Genomic DNA, 13192 nt, shown 5'->3' with positions numbered 1-13192 from the left:
TAACTTTGAGGTCGTTTCGTACCCTACCATAATCTCTTCATTTGTTCTCCGCTATTAGTGACTTTGGAGTGACTCTTTGTTGCATGTTGAGAGATAGTTATATGATCCAATTATGTTATTATTGTTGAGAGAACTTGCACTAGTGAAAGTATGAACCCTAGGTCTTCTTTCAACGCATTGCAATACCGTTTTCGCTCACTTTTATCATTAGTTACCTTGCTGTTTTTATATTTTCAGATTACAAAAACTCATATCTACCATCCATATTGCACTTGTATCATTGTATTGGGTGTGTTGGGGACACAAGAGACTTTGTTATTTAGTTGCAGGGCTGCTTGAGAGAGGCCATCTTCAACCTACGCCTCCCACGGATTGATAAACCTTAGGTCATCCACTTGAGGGAAATTTGCTACTATCCTACAAATCTCTGCACTTGAGGCCCAACAACATCTACAAGAAGAAGGTTGCGTAGTAGACATCAAGCTCTTTTCTGGCGCCGTTGCCGGGGAGGTTAGCGCTTGAAGGTATATCTTTAGATCTTGCAATCGAATCTTTTTGTTTGTTGTTTTATCACTAGTTTAGTTTATAAAAGAAAACTACAAAAAAAATGAAATTGATGGTACCTCATATGCTTCATCTTTTTAATATTTTTCATGAAAATAAGGATTCCGATAATTGTGCCAAAGTGTTAGAAGAAGAATGCATTAGAATGTTTGGCACTAAATCTTTGGATGATGAGCATGATTGCAATGTTGTTGGTATGGACTCTTTGAATATCCATAGTACTAATGATGATTGCACTAGTCATGATGAAAATGTCTCTTATAAGCATGTCAACTTTTGTGGAGTGCATAGAGTCTGCAAGTACACACCAATTAGGGAAAATAGATTTTGCAAGAGGCATAAGTATCTGGAAACTAAATGGTTGCAAGAAAGGCTAAATGTTTGTGCTAAAATTTTAAAATTTCTTCACCATACTTGTGAACTTTGCAATGAACATGGGCATTTAAATCTCCGATGCAAATTGTTCCATGATCGTATCATGTCCAAAAATTGTGATGATTTGATTTCCCTTGCACATCATAATGAACTTAGTTTGCTTTTGGGTTATGAAGAAATGAAATGTATAACTAAGCATATTCCAGAAGATAACCTTGAGAAATTCCTCGATATTGATCTAGAAGAAATTTTTATGTATTGTGCGGTGAATTGCATTGAAAATCCCTATATTGCCAATTACATAAAGAAAATAAAAAAATAGAGGATGAAGAGAATACTAATGAAAGGGAATAGGCTTCCCAATATCCTCCTATTATTTCTTATGATGAATCAGGTAACGAGGAGGAGCCATCTAATCAACCAATCTCATCAATAAGGAGCTCCAAAAAGAGGATTGAACCCACACATAATGTGAAGAAGAAAAAGAAAAGACGGAGAAGTAAAGGTGAAAAGGTATCCCTCCCAAATGATGTTGCTCCTGTTACTCATTGTGATGATGATAATTGCTATACTATTGGTGATATCTATACTATTAATGATGAGAGTGATTATGCTTATGGTATGAAAAGGCCCAAGCTTGGGGATGCTATGTTTGATGATAATGACATGTTTGAGAATGTATTTGCTGCAATTAATGTTTGTCCCAAGCTTGGGGATGCTACGTTTGATGAAGATGATATTTTAGTCCCCCAAATTTTGATATGCAAATTTATTATGATGATAGGATGCCTCTTACTTATGATGGTTATATTGATGAAAGTGGGTTTGGAAGTAATGATCCCACTATTTTGGATGATGTTGAATCTTATTTTGACAATTATGAAAGTGGATTTGAAGAGGTCTTGACTTTATTTACTAATGATTCCACTATCTTGGAAGAGGTTTCAATTGATTATGATGCGAACAAAGTTGCTACTTATGATGATTACTAGTGGCTGGGGCGTGCCATTGGCATGCCTCCTGAGCGTTCATGTGCGCACTTATCTAGTTTATGCACCTTCGCAGGTTTAGGTTGATCCTTAATGGCACTTATACACAACAGTAAGTGATTTGACTACAGAATTATAAAAAAAGTGTTTTGACTACAATGATTTATTACAAATATGCTATTATGAGGATCACATGTGCTCAAACAAGTGTTTTCATCATTCCAATTCCCATTGAACTGATCCTTGATTCTTTTTTTTAACGTCATGTTGAGTAGGAGAGTCTCCTGTATATTTTCATCAAGTAGCTAATCCTTGATTCTAGTGCATGCCTATAAGAAAGAACACATATTTATGTATATTCCATCAAGTATATGCCAGAAATATCAATAAGCAAAGTTGAAAGTAAACATGTGCAGTTTGACCTCAAGTCCCACCATCCTAGAAACAGATGGATCATCATCCTTGCGGGTGTGTATGGAGTGCTTTCATCCTTGCTCTAGAAACAAATTTGTATATGTGAATTTGCTAGTGCCAATCATATGTGTAAAGACAAGGGTAAACATGAACCGGATATATGGTTTTATTCCAGCATACTGCCCCTTGATATGTTTTGCTTATGTAGAAATGCTTTAAAGTAAATAAAAAAATACTCATACAGATTTCGTTCTTTATGTGCTGAAGTAAAAGTAGCTAGTATCCACATAAACACAAGTGATTCAGTTCATCTAAAAGACATCAGGAAACGTAAACAAAACACATATAGTGGTGAAATTTAGATCTTAGACTGAATATCTGAAACGGACAACAGGAGCAAGTCTCAGTCCAAAAATACTGCCTACGCCTAACGTGTTACAGAACATTAAATTAACACATACACCTAATCAAGTGGCCACCTAGTCAAAGTAGCTCATGTGCTCATTCCTGGAGAAACAAGGCATCCACTTTAATAGTAAACTCACACTGTTTATGTTTTCGAAACATGAGCGCTGCTCATATGAAGTAGGATGCATGTACCACAGTAATTCAATGTTCAGTTAGTCGAAGAAGAGAGAATGTCAGTATAAATACAAATAGAATCCTATCGGTTCTCAATCTTCTAGAGAAAATGATGTTGGCAGGTTGCTCTCAACATCATTATACTCAATCTTCTGGAGAAAATGATGTTGGCAGGTTACTCTCAACATCATTATACATATGATGTTCTCTATAAGACCTCAACCATCGAGCGAGATTAGCAAATGTTGATATTTGGATTTTTCTTTATAAAAATTCTTTGAGACCCCTCACATTCAAATTCCCATGAATCATTCAAGTAACCTCTGACCGATAAAATTCGAAACATTGAGATTAGAAATAAAAACAGTAGAGCAAGGCATTAGATTGCAAAACTTAATAACGGAAACATTATACAAATTATGACACCTGCAGGGTGGAGTAGGAGCTCACCTGGAGCTTAGGTGTTTTACCCGCCATCTACACTCTGAATAAAATGGATGGTGATGAGCAAGGGGAGGGTCGAGAGGGTGAGGACAAGCGGAGGAGCACGCGCAAGGGATCAGACCTGCTGCAAATTCCTGCACAAAAGGCGACCCTCTACTTAGTTTCTCTGGATCTAGGTTCTAAAGAAAGTTAATACACAAACTAACTGAGACCATCAGTTTCAAGCTTACTCGAAATAAGAAAATGGCACGTGAATAATATCTCTTACAATATATCTATATTAGTCAGATCCACCAATTGATCAAAAATGGAATATGTTTCAGTTAATGATACCGATAGAAACATTTCTTTGTGTGTGCTCAGTAGGCAAAGGATACGCAATATACATGTCCTCTGAAGCTAATATGAAATCATCTTGAGTAATAGGCAACCACACCATAACTAGATTAATAAATTTTGAAGCAAGCTAACAAAATTTCTGAATAAGTATTACTATTCAGACAAACTAAATATGCTCCATGTACTACATTTTCTATGCATTAACATATAACCCATTAAAAACAGAGAACACTTGATGTGCATCCACATATACTTACTAAAACACAAAGAGAATGGTAACTATTTGTCTACTGTCTGAATGAGTTCACATACACTTGTTAGGAAAACAGAGAATACTAATTGCTCCGGCGAAGATTTCTTTTCTTTGCAGGTTTAATGCTAGAAAAAACGTGATCTGCCTAATCATTTCAGTAGATGAAGTAGTGGGAGGTCACCAAGGAAGTAAGGGGGCATGCTATGTCAAGCAGTACAAATAATGCCATAATAGTGGAAAATTAAATAAGCTCCATGTACCAGCCAGATAATCTAGAATGGAAACCACCATATGCATTTTCTATGTATCACATATACTCGTTAAGAAAAGAGAGAACAGTTTATGCACATCCACATGTACACGCAAAAAAATGAAGAATAATTTATGCACATCCAGATGGTAATTGCTCCTCTACTATATGTATGCATCCAGACACACACTCATTAGATAAACATAGAAGACTAATTACTCCTCTAACCTCTGCAGACCTTAAGAAACAAGAGCTAAAAATTGATCCAGTGGAACCTAACACCAGCTCCTAATCTGTCAAGTAAAGAAGCAATTCCTCTAAACAAAACACATAACAAAAAATGAGCAAATGTAATTATATCAAAGCTCCAGGATGACTTTTTTGTCACTAAATCTGCTACAACACACTAATATGTAAAGAACACCAGATGTACAAAAAACATCTCATACATAGATCTACATGAGATATATTTAATTTATCCGATAAGGATGGATAGGAAGGCCTATCCTGAAGATCCTACAATTGATGGGGGGCATCAAGCAAAGGAACAAAAGCATCGTAAATCAAATCCAAATGCTCAAAAGGTCATGTGGACATCATGAAGGAGAATTAATTCATGGCTGCAGTCTACAGTATCATGTTCATATGATTTCAGTGAAAGGCTGCACTGAAATCAATCCTCAACGCAGCAGAGAATGATGTATTCAATTTTCTGCTGCTTCTTCTATACCTGTATCACATTGGGAAGACAAGTAATATGTTAATATGATCGTTAGGCATTTCGCTCAAGCAAGAATCACTAAATTTTTTTGGACATCAAGCATATCCAACCTCGATCATAGGAGCACAGCACGGACTTTGCATCAATCATCATAGAATCTGTACCAAAAATCAAGCCCGATTCAGAGAAAATAGAAGTTAATTTTTAATTCCTCACTTCTTTCAACAAAGTATACAATTAAAAATAAAACAGAGAAATGCAAAACCTTTGAATATGTAGACGCAATTATCAAACAATCACAACAATTTAGCAATATAATAAGTTCTAACCCTTCTCATAGAGCGATGGGTAGAGAGAGAGAGAGAGAGAATTAATGGAGAGCAGCTAAGCCTGAGAATGGTTTGGATTGAAACCTAAGTTTTGGTTCGGTTTTCTAGTGGGTTGCCTTTGGATTGGTTTAAATGGTCTAAGGTCCTAATGTAATCTGGTCTAGTTTGGGCTTTAATACTTATTGGACTTGATTGGATCGGTCTGGACACAGACTAATTGGTCTCAAATCGTTTCAATCCATAGTCTCACGATTAAATCGGCGACCATTGTACGCGAGATGAGCGCATAGACGGCCATCTTTTAGCTGCTAGGATTTGGGTTCGCGGTGCCGTCTTTTCCATCTGGATGTCGCATCTAGCAGCGGCGGTTCCCTGCTCATGGCAGCAGGCCCCACTTGGTGGCGGCGGCGGGCCAGCCAGCCGCGAGTGGTTGATGATGCGTCATCTCTCTGTCTCTCTCTCCATTAAGCGTATGCCTGACGACTAGCAGCATAAGACCGTGTCTCTCCATTAAGCCTAAGCGCATGAACGGCCAAGCAGTTGACTAGAAGCTTCACCTTCACGGTAACAACACATCAGCTTGTTCATGGTTTCAAACTATGGATATAATCCAAAAACGTGAAACAGTTTGGATTGGTTTGGATGGAAAATACAGCTAGTTTGGTCCGGTCTGGCTTCTAGACCTCAATATTTGGATTGGATTGGATTGGTTGGTGGGAGGAAAGTCATGTGGTTTGGGCTGGTTTTAATCTGGATTTGAAACTATTCACAGGTTTAAGAGCAGCAGACTACATGTGCAGGCATACAAGCGAGATCTTGGTATGGGAAAAACCAGGGGGTGGCACCACTGACCTGCGGAGGCTGCTGCTCCTTGGCGTTGATGGGAAGAGTGGTTGGAGCATCGGGAGGCTTTGTCGGATCGTGCCTCCACATCCCGCATCGAAGTGGACCACAGACCGAACACCCCGCCGCCATCATGTTCTTGCTCCTCTCTCTTGAAGAGCCACTGGTAGGGACACCCATCTCCGTCGCTGACCTTGAGTTCAGGGCTTGTGGATGAGCTTCAGGCTGGTGGGCGCGCTCTCGACCTGGGCGACCTCGGCCAGCATCCATTGGTTGACAAAGCATATCGCAACCGCTGGATCAGATGGACACCACACGAATGCGACAACAACCAATCACTGAATCTAAGCTTGTAGAAACAATCACACATAGATTGCAGGAGTGAAAGAAGTACCTCTGAAGATTTTCAACACGATGCTCGACAGTCTCGGCCAGTCCATGACAGGGCCTCCCTCAACAGCTCTGCGGGAATAGTTTCATTTTGTGAAAGATGACATTTTCCTATAAGGTTTTAGAATCCATACTAATACGGATAAATTATGACGGTAAAATCTTGCTGCAGTTGCCGAGAGCATCGCGTAATGCATCCTCTGTAAGGTACCAAACATAACGAATATCTTTTCTTAATCTTATGCTCCTGAAGAAAGGAAGCTCGGTACTATCAAAATCCTCAAAACATCAGACTAGTAAATGGGAGGGAAAATTTGTATATCTTCAGCCAAAGCAAACAATCTTTTGACGCTTCGGTGCTATTTCAAACAAATAATACTTCGAATTTCTAGCCCACTCATTAAAGATCAGGTTATCTTATCAGCATTAATTTAGTGGTATAATTTGAATATGAGTACAAAGGTCATGTACTGCAGATATACATCATAATTTCAATTTTCCATCAATCCCAATGGTTACTATTGATCTCTTTGTAGCTTCATATAAACAAGTGTTAACACAATCCATTTTACAAAATGAGTCCAAAAAGTCAGGTACTCACCTCCATCCCATTTATGAAGATGGCCATGTCAGTCAGACCGATGAGCAAGGGACGTGGTATTGTCCTGCTCGTCAAGGGCACCCTTCCACAACCCCTCACGGCCAGGCCCATTTTCCAAGGAAACTCCAGCTGCCATGCCATGACTTATGTCTAAACCCAACCAGCTATGAAAAGATCATGAATAAGATTGAGGTGCAGAATGTTGTCAAGCATCTTGTGTACCTGAGCGAAGGGCCTTCCTGTGGGTGTAAAACACAACAACCAGCCACACCGTGTCTGATGCTAGAGGCAACGCCGCCGTTTGATAAGCCTGTGTCATGACATAACCAAAAAACACCTCAAAAGTAACCACATAATAGGTGAAAGGAATAACAAACAATTTACAAGATCAGTAATAGCAATAACAACTTGTAAAATCCACACAACCCTCTCAGGCAATTTTACAAACATCTTGTCTCCATGGATACATCACCTGTAAATTCAACTCGGAGTATGGGCAAAAGCTCCCATGGGAGCTTTTCTTCTGTAGGCCCTCACATCTATGAAATTGAAACTTCTGTTAGTTCCACCAAGCGGAGAAAGCCAATCCTAAAGGGAGAAGAAATAGCCTGAGCGAGAAGGGGCTCCCACAAAAAAGACCAGGTCGACGCTAGACGAGCTGCAGCAGCGCATCCACAACCAGCGGCGGCGCGAGCTCCTCCGGCCTCGCTGCTCCTTCCCCCACTACCGTCATTCTCACCCTCCTCATCTCCTCCACCCGACACACCACAGATGGCCACCGCTGCTCACCCCGATGACCCGACCGCCCTGTGGCTCTGTGGATGGCAGGTGGAGGGCTAGCATGGGGGAGGGGGAGGAGGAGAAGCGGCGGCGGCAGGGGAGAGAGAGGAGGAAGAGGAGGAGAGGCGGCGACGGCCAGGAGGGAAGTCGATGAGGAGGCAGGGTCACGTGCGGGGGTTGGAACGGGGCGGCCGTATCTGGGACATTCTTTGGGCGCCCCATCTCTTCCTTGTGCTCGAAGGAAATGACGAGTGGTGGGGGCAACGACAAATGGAACAAAAAGGTGGAACAGTGCCATCGCCATCCCTTCATGTCCAGGTGGCATAGCCATTTGTGCGCCATTGTAGTGACTATTAATGGGTTTAATTGTGATGACACGTATGCTATAAAAAGTAGTGATGATTATATTAAAACTTGTCATGATTATGATTACCCTTTTTTGAACATTACTCTTTTAATATAGAAGCAATTTATAGTATTCGAGTCTCTTATGATACTCCCACTATTCCGAATGAGAAGAATTTTGCTTCTGTGGAGAGTAATAAAATTTCTATGCTTGTAGATCATGAAAAGAATGCCTTAGGTGCCGTTTATATTGTTGAATTCATTCATGATGCTACTGAAAATTATTATGAGGGAGGAATATATGCTTGTAGGAATTGCAATAATATCAAGTTTCCTCTCTATGTGCTTAAAGTTTTAAAGTTATGCTTGTTTGCCATCCTCTTTGAAGGCCTGCCTGGCATGGGGGCCGCTCTCTTTGGAGATGCCCCTGGGTAGCACGACGCGCCGAACGCCTCCCCTTTTGAGCACATGACAGTGCGGTGGGTGAGGAAGAATGAGAAAACTCTCTTGGACAAGGTATCCCCGGATTACTTACGTGTGAAGCGGGGAGAAGACCGGGATAATCAGCAATGATGGCTACTTCGGTGTCGTCATAGCTCGTTTGATAAAACAACCCATTTTCGAGCACCATGAATATATCCGGATCCTCTTCGGATCTGGGGTCAAGGTCCCGATTGTGGCCCTCGGGCTGTGGGGCGAGGCTGTAAAGCCCCTCGGAAGTCTTTCGCCAGTGCTGTTATAAATGGATGGGTTAATGTTCGTTGAACATAGCTTAGGGAGTAGAATGAGTAGAGCATAGGGGTTGGGGGCTTACCTAGCTAGGAGGACAATACATAGAGTATCCTTCCCTGTGCTTGATGCACAAGAACTCCTCTTCCTCCCCTTTGAACAGTTCGGCCAATATTTTGGCCAGGGCAGCAGGGGTGTCTGGACCTTTCCTGCTGCAGCGGGAGGCGTCATCTTCCCCATTGTAGTGCCACATGGGAAGTCCTCTGTATTGGAGTGGCTAGACCCCCCACACTATGGAGGTCGCCATTACTTTGACTATCGTGTATCCGGACTGGGCGAGCGTCCTTATCTTGCTCAGGAGTTGGCGAACCTCCGCACTATCTTCTTCCTGGAGGCTCCGAGGGCGCCAGCTGTGGCGTTTCTTTAAAGGAGCACTTGTGAACTCAGGAAGACCCCTCTGGACTGGGTCACGAAGTACGACGTCCTCGATGTAGAACCACTCAGAAGTCCACTCTTCAGAAGCCTTCTTCGGTGTGCCGGATAGGTATCCGGTCTCGGCAATGCGCCATATTTTGGCTCCGCCCACTTCAAATATTTATCCCTCGTGATTACGTGGGACAAGGCAGAACAACCTGCTCCACAGTTCAAAATGGGCCTCACTACCCAGGAATAGTTCACATAAAGCGACATAACCCGCAATGTGCAGGATGGAGGCTGGAGTAAAGTTGTGTAGCTGGAGGCCATAATATTCCAGAAGGCCTCAGAGGAATGGATGAATTGGAAATCCCACGCCCCTTAGCAGATAGGGGATGAAACACACTCGTTCCCCCACGGATGGATTGGGGAAATCCTCCGTCTGGGTTTTGCCGTTGAGGGAGGCCAACCCTGCTCGAACAGGGACTAGATCCGCAGGGGGGAGAAACCCCTGCGTTTGCAGCTCCACCAGCTGACGGTGGGATACAGAGCACTTCTCCCATTCGCCTCTTTCTGGGCCACAGGGACGGGAGGAGGGGCTGGGGACGCTAGACATGTTGGAGTGTTCTTTCCTAGCAACCTTTGAGGATTTTCTCCGAGATGTTGAATGGGTCTGGGATCCAATCTCGTTAAATAGATGTTGTCCCTCGCATGGCTGGGGTGTTAAGTGCAAAAATACGCTGACCTCTCGCATTCGCTCGACATGTGGAAACTGAAGTTGTTGATACACAGAAGCTGAGGGGTACGGCATTAAATGGAAGGCCGAACACACCACTTGGAAGTCATCAGTGGAGGAACCCGCCTTGCAATGTCGAAGACAATCTATGCGCCGAACACCTCGTCATTGAAGACTGGTTCAGGAGCTACTGAGGGAGTCCTGGACTAAGGGGTCCTCAGGCGTCCGGCCCGTTAGCCATGGGCCGGACTGATGGGCTGTGAAGATACGAAGACCAAAGACTGCACGCGTGTCCGGATGGGACTCTCCTTGGCGTGGAAGGCAAGCTTGGCGATCAAATATGTAGATTCCTTTCTTTGTAACTGACCTTGTGTAACCCTAGATCCTCCCGGTGTCTATATAAACCGGAGGACTTAGTCCGGAAGAGGGATTCATTATCATAGTCATACATGCTAGGCTTTTACGGTTTAGCCATTATGATCTCGTGGTAGATCAACTCTTGTAATACTCATATTCATCAAGATCAATCAAGCAGGAAGTAGGGTATTACCTCCATAGAGAGGGCCCGAACCTGGGTAAAACATTGTGTCCCCTGTCTCCTGTTACCATCGACCTTAGACGCACAGTTCGGGACCCCCTACCTGAGATCCGCCGGTTTTGACACCGACAATGACAGAACATCATCAGGTTGCAATGTTTATGCCTAGTAAACTATATGCTACAGGAAAATACTACAATACACAAGATCATGGGATGATAGTACTAAATGCACTTAATAAAACTCCCTTACTGAACTTGTCCCAAAGATCTACAAAATAGATGATAGCACCAATGCAAACATGGCAAACGATATAAACAGATCTTAGACTTAGAAGAAATCATGGCATGGCATAACAGATTCATGGGAGCATGTTTACAAGCTTGTGGCTGCCGGGGTTCCTGATCCACGGACACCTATGGGACCGGCGGACCGGTTCCCTTTCGGTTCGGCGGGGGGCGGAGGTTGCGCAAAGAGCAGATCGAGGCGAAGCACGCGGGTGATTTACCCAGGTTCGGGCCGCACGGATGCGTAAGACCCTACTCCTGCTTTGTGGATTGGTATTGTTTTCTAGCTCGGGAGCGCGGAGTGCTACAGTACACACCGGCGGCGAGCAGGACCGAGCGTGAGTGTGTGGAATTGCTGAACCCCCCTCTACGTTGCCCCGGGCCTCCTTTTATATGCTCAAGGGGTTACCGACATAGGGCAACGGAGGGCAAAAGTGGAAAAGTGGTGGTAGGCACAGCTAGGGGCAGTAGTAGGCACAGCTAGCTGCTACAGTGTTATCATACCTAACCCTGACGGCAGGGGACAAGGGCATTAAATGTCCGTCTGTGTCGCCTAGACAGCACCGAAAGGGACCGCTAGGGACGCCACCGTCTTGCCACGATGGTTGTCTTGTCAGCGCCTGCGTGCCACCGCACGCCCCTAGTTGCACAGCCTCCTGCCATGTGCGCTTGGGAGGGGCCCCGGAGCGACACGTGGGTGGATGTGCTGGAGCGCGGGCGTGGAGTGGGGGCTTGCCGCGGCAAGCGCCTTGCCGCGGCCGTCGACTTGTCGCCTCCGGGAGCTTGTCGCTCACCGGGCCTTGTCGGGGCGCGTAGCGCGCCGCGGCAAGTTTCTTGGAATGCCTTGGATGGCCTTCCCGGCAAGCGCCTCTTGCCGGGGCCTTGGGACGCTTCTGATGGCCTTCCCGGCAAGCTCCTCTTGCCGGGGTCTTGCCCTCTTCCCGGCAAGCTCCTCTTGCCGGGGTCTTGTCTTGAGTACTTTGTTCTTGAATGGTCTTCAGAGGAACCTCGGAAGGTCTTGGCGGCCACCCGGCAAGCCTTGTCACGAGATGCTGCGACTACCCGTGCACAAGTTCGGGGTACTATGGGTACCCCTACTTTAGTACACCGACAGGAGCCCCCGGGCCTGGGCCAGACACGGTGCCGAGCGCTGTTGGGCCAGGCCCAGAACAGTGCACGGGCACGCGCGGCCTGGGTCACGCCGTATATCTCTCCGCTTCCATCGCGCATGCCCGGAACGGCACGCGTCAAACGCGGCGTCGTGGGTGACGTGGGCGGCGCGCGCGGGGCTAAGCCCCATGAGCATGCGTCAAGCCATGATGAAGGGGAACGGCCCACGCCCTCTTCTCCAAACGGAGGTAGGCGTGGGGGCGTGGCGCATTTACTGGACGGGGCCGGTGCGCGGTTTTCGAAGCGCCCACTCCCCGAGATTACGGGGTAGGGCGAGGTCGCCCCATCCGTCGCCTCAGTTCTGCATCCCCGCCACGCGGCTCCCATGCACTTGGGATCACGGACGGTGGGAGCGGGAACCTGGGCCGTTGCGAGCAGAGGTGGCGGGTCGGCCCCCCTCCCTGCTCTTCCCGTCCCTTGATTCGCTGAGCGGGGTGGCTGGGCTCCCACTTCGCTCCTTTATAAGGAGCGGGAAGGGAGCACCGAAGCCTGCACTCTCTCGTCTCCTCCTTTCTTCAGCTTCTGCTCCCCTTTCTCTCCTTCGCCATGGAGAAAGGGAATCCTGGGCCTTCATCGGTGGCGGCGAGGGTCACCGCCAGACAGCGCACCCTCCCCTCTTCCTCGCTCGTGGTGGCAGAGCCAGCCATAAGGGGAAGAGGGAGGGGGTGAGGTCGTGGATGAGGTCGAGGACGAGGTCGAGGCGCTCGGGGAAGAGGCGGACGGGGCGACGCGCCAGCTTCGCCCCCGCCGGCGGCTCCTCCCCCCGCGGCGGTCCATATAGGGGACAACCCTTGTGAGTTCTTCGTCAAGCTGCACCGGGCGCCTCGTCGTCGCCTCCGGCTTCCAGCTCCGTTCGCGAGCGCGATGGAGTCGGACCCGCCCGAAACTCTGAGATTACACATGAGGGGCTGTGGGATCAGTGGCACGCGAGTCCGCGTGGTGTTTCCATCCCCTAGTGTGATGTATCTCGATCGAGGGTGGAAGACGTTCGCCCGCATCCACAGCCTGATGGAGGGGTTCACCCTCCATTTTAAGCTAGTGGAGGGCGATCTCCTCTCCGTCAAGGTCTTCGGGTGCTTCGGCACCCGGGCAAAGTGCT

At 45.9% G+C, this 13192-nt stretch overlaps 1 long non-coding RNA gene across 6 annotated transcripts; it reads right to left on the bottom strand.

Moving 5' to 3' along the window:
- Positions 1-2041: 2041 nt before the first annotated feature.
- LOC125545500 lies at positions 2042-8119 on the bottom strand. 6 transcript variants are annotated; one of them, XR_007300050.1, is made up of 10 exons: positions 7725-8119; positions 7567-7633; positions 7317-7404; positions 7095-7223; positions 6498-6565; positions 6113-6398; positions 5042-5089; positions 3375-4940; positions 2351-2424; positions 2042-2257 (listed from the first exon to the last, which is right to left on the bottom strand). It is a non-coding gene; the product is annotated as an uncharacterized LOC125545500 (long non-coding RNA). The 6 variants fall into 6 exon arrangements; XR_007300051.1 differs by having other exon boundaries at positions 3375-3502; positions 4439-4940; positions 7317-7633; positions 7725-8113; XR_007300049.1 differs by having other exon boundaries at positions 7317-7633; positions 7725-8117.
- Between the last annotated feature and the right edge of the window lie 5073 nt (positions 8120-13192).

This window comes from Triticum urartu, chromosome 3, assembly GCF_003073215.2.
Source record: "Triticum urartu cultivar G1812 chromosome 3, Tu2.1, whole genome shotgun sequence".
NCBI classification, from domain to species: domain Eukaryota; kingdom Viridiplantae; phylum Streptophyta; class Magnoliopsida; order Poales; family Poaceae; genus Triticum; species Triticum urartu.
This window is presented reverse-complemented; position numbering and strand designations above follow the sequence as displayed.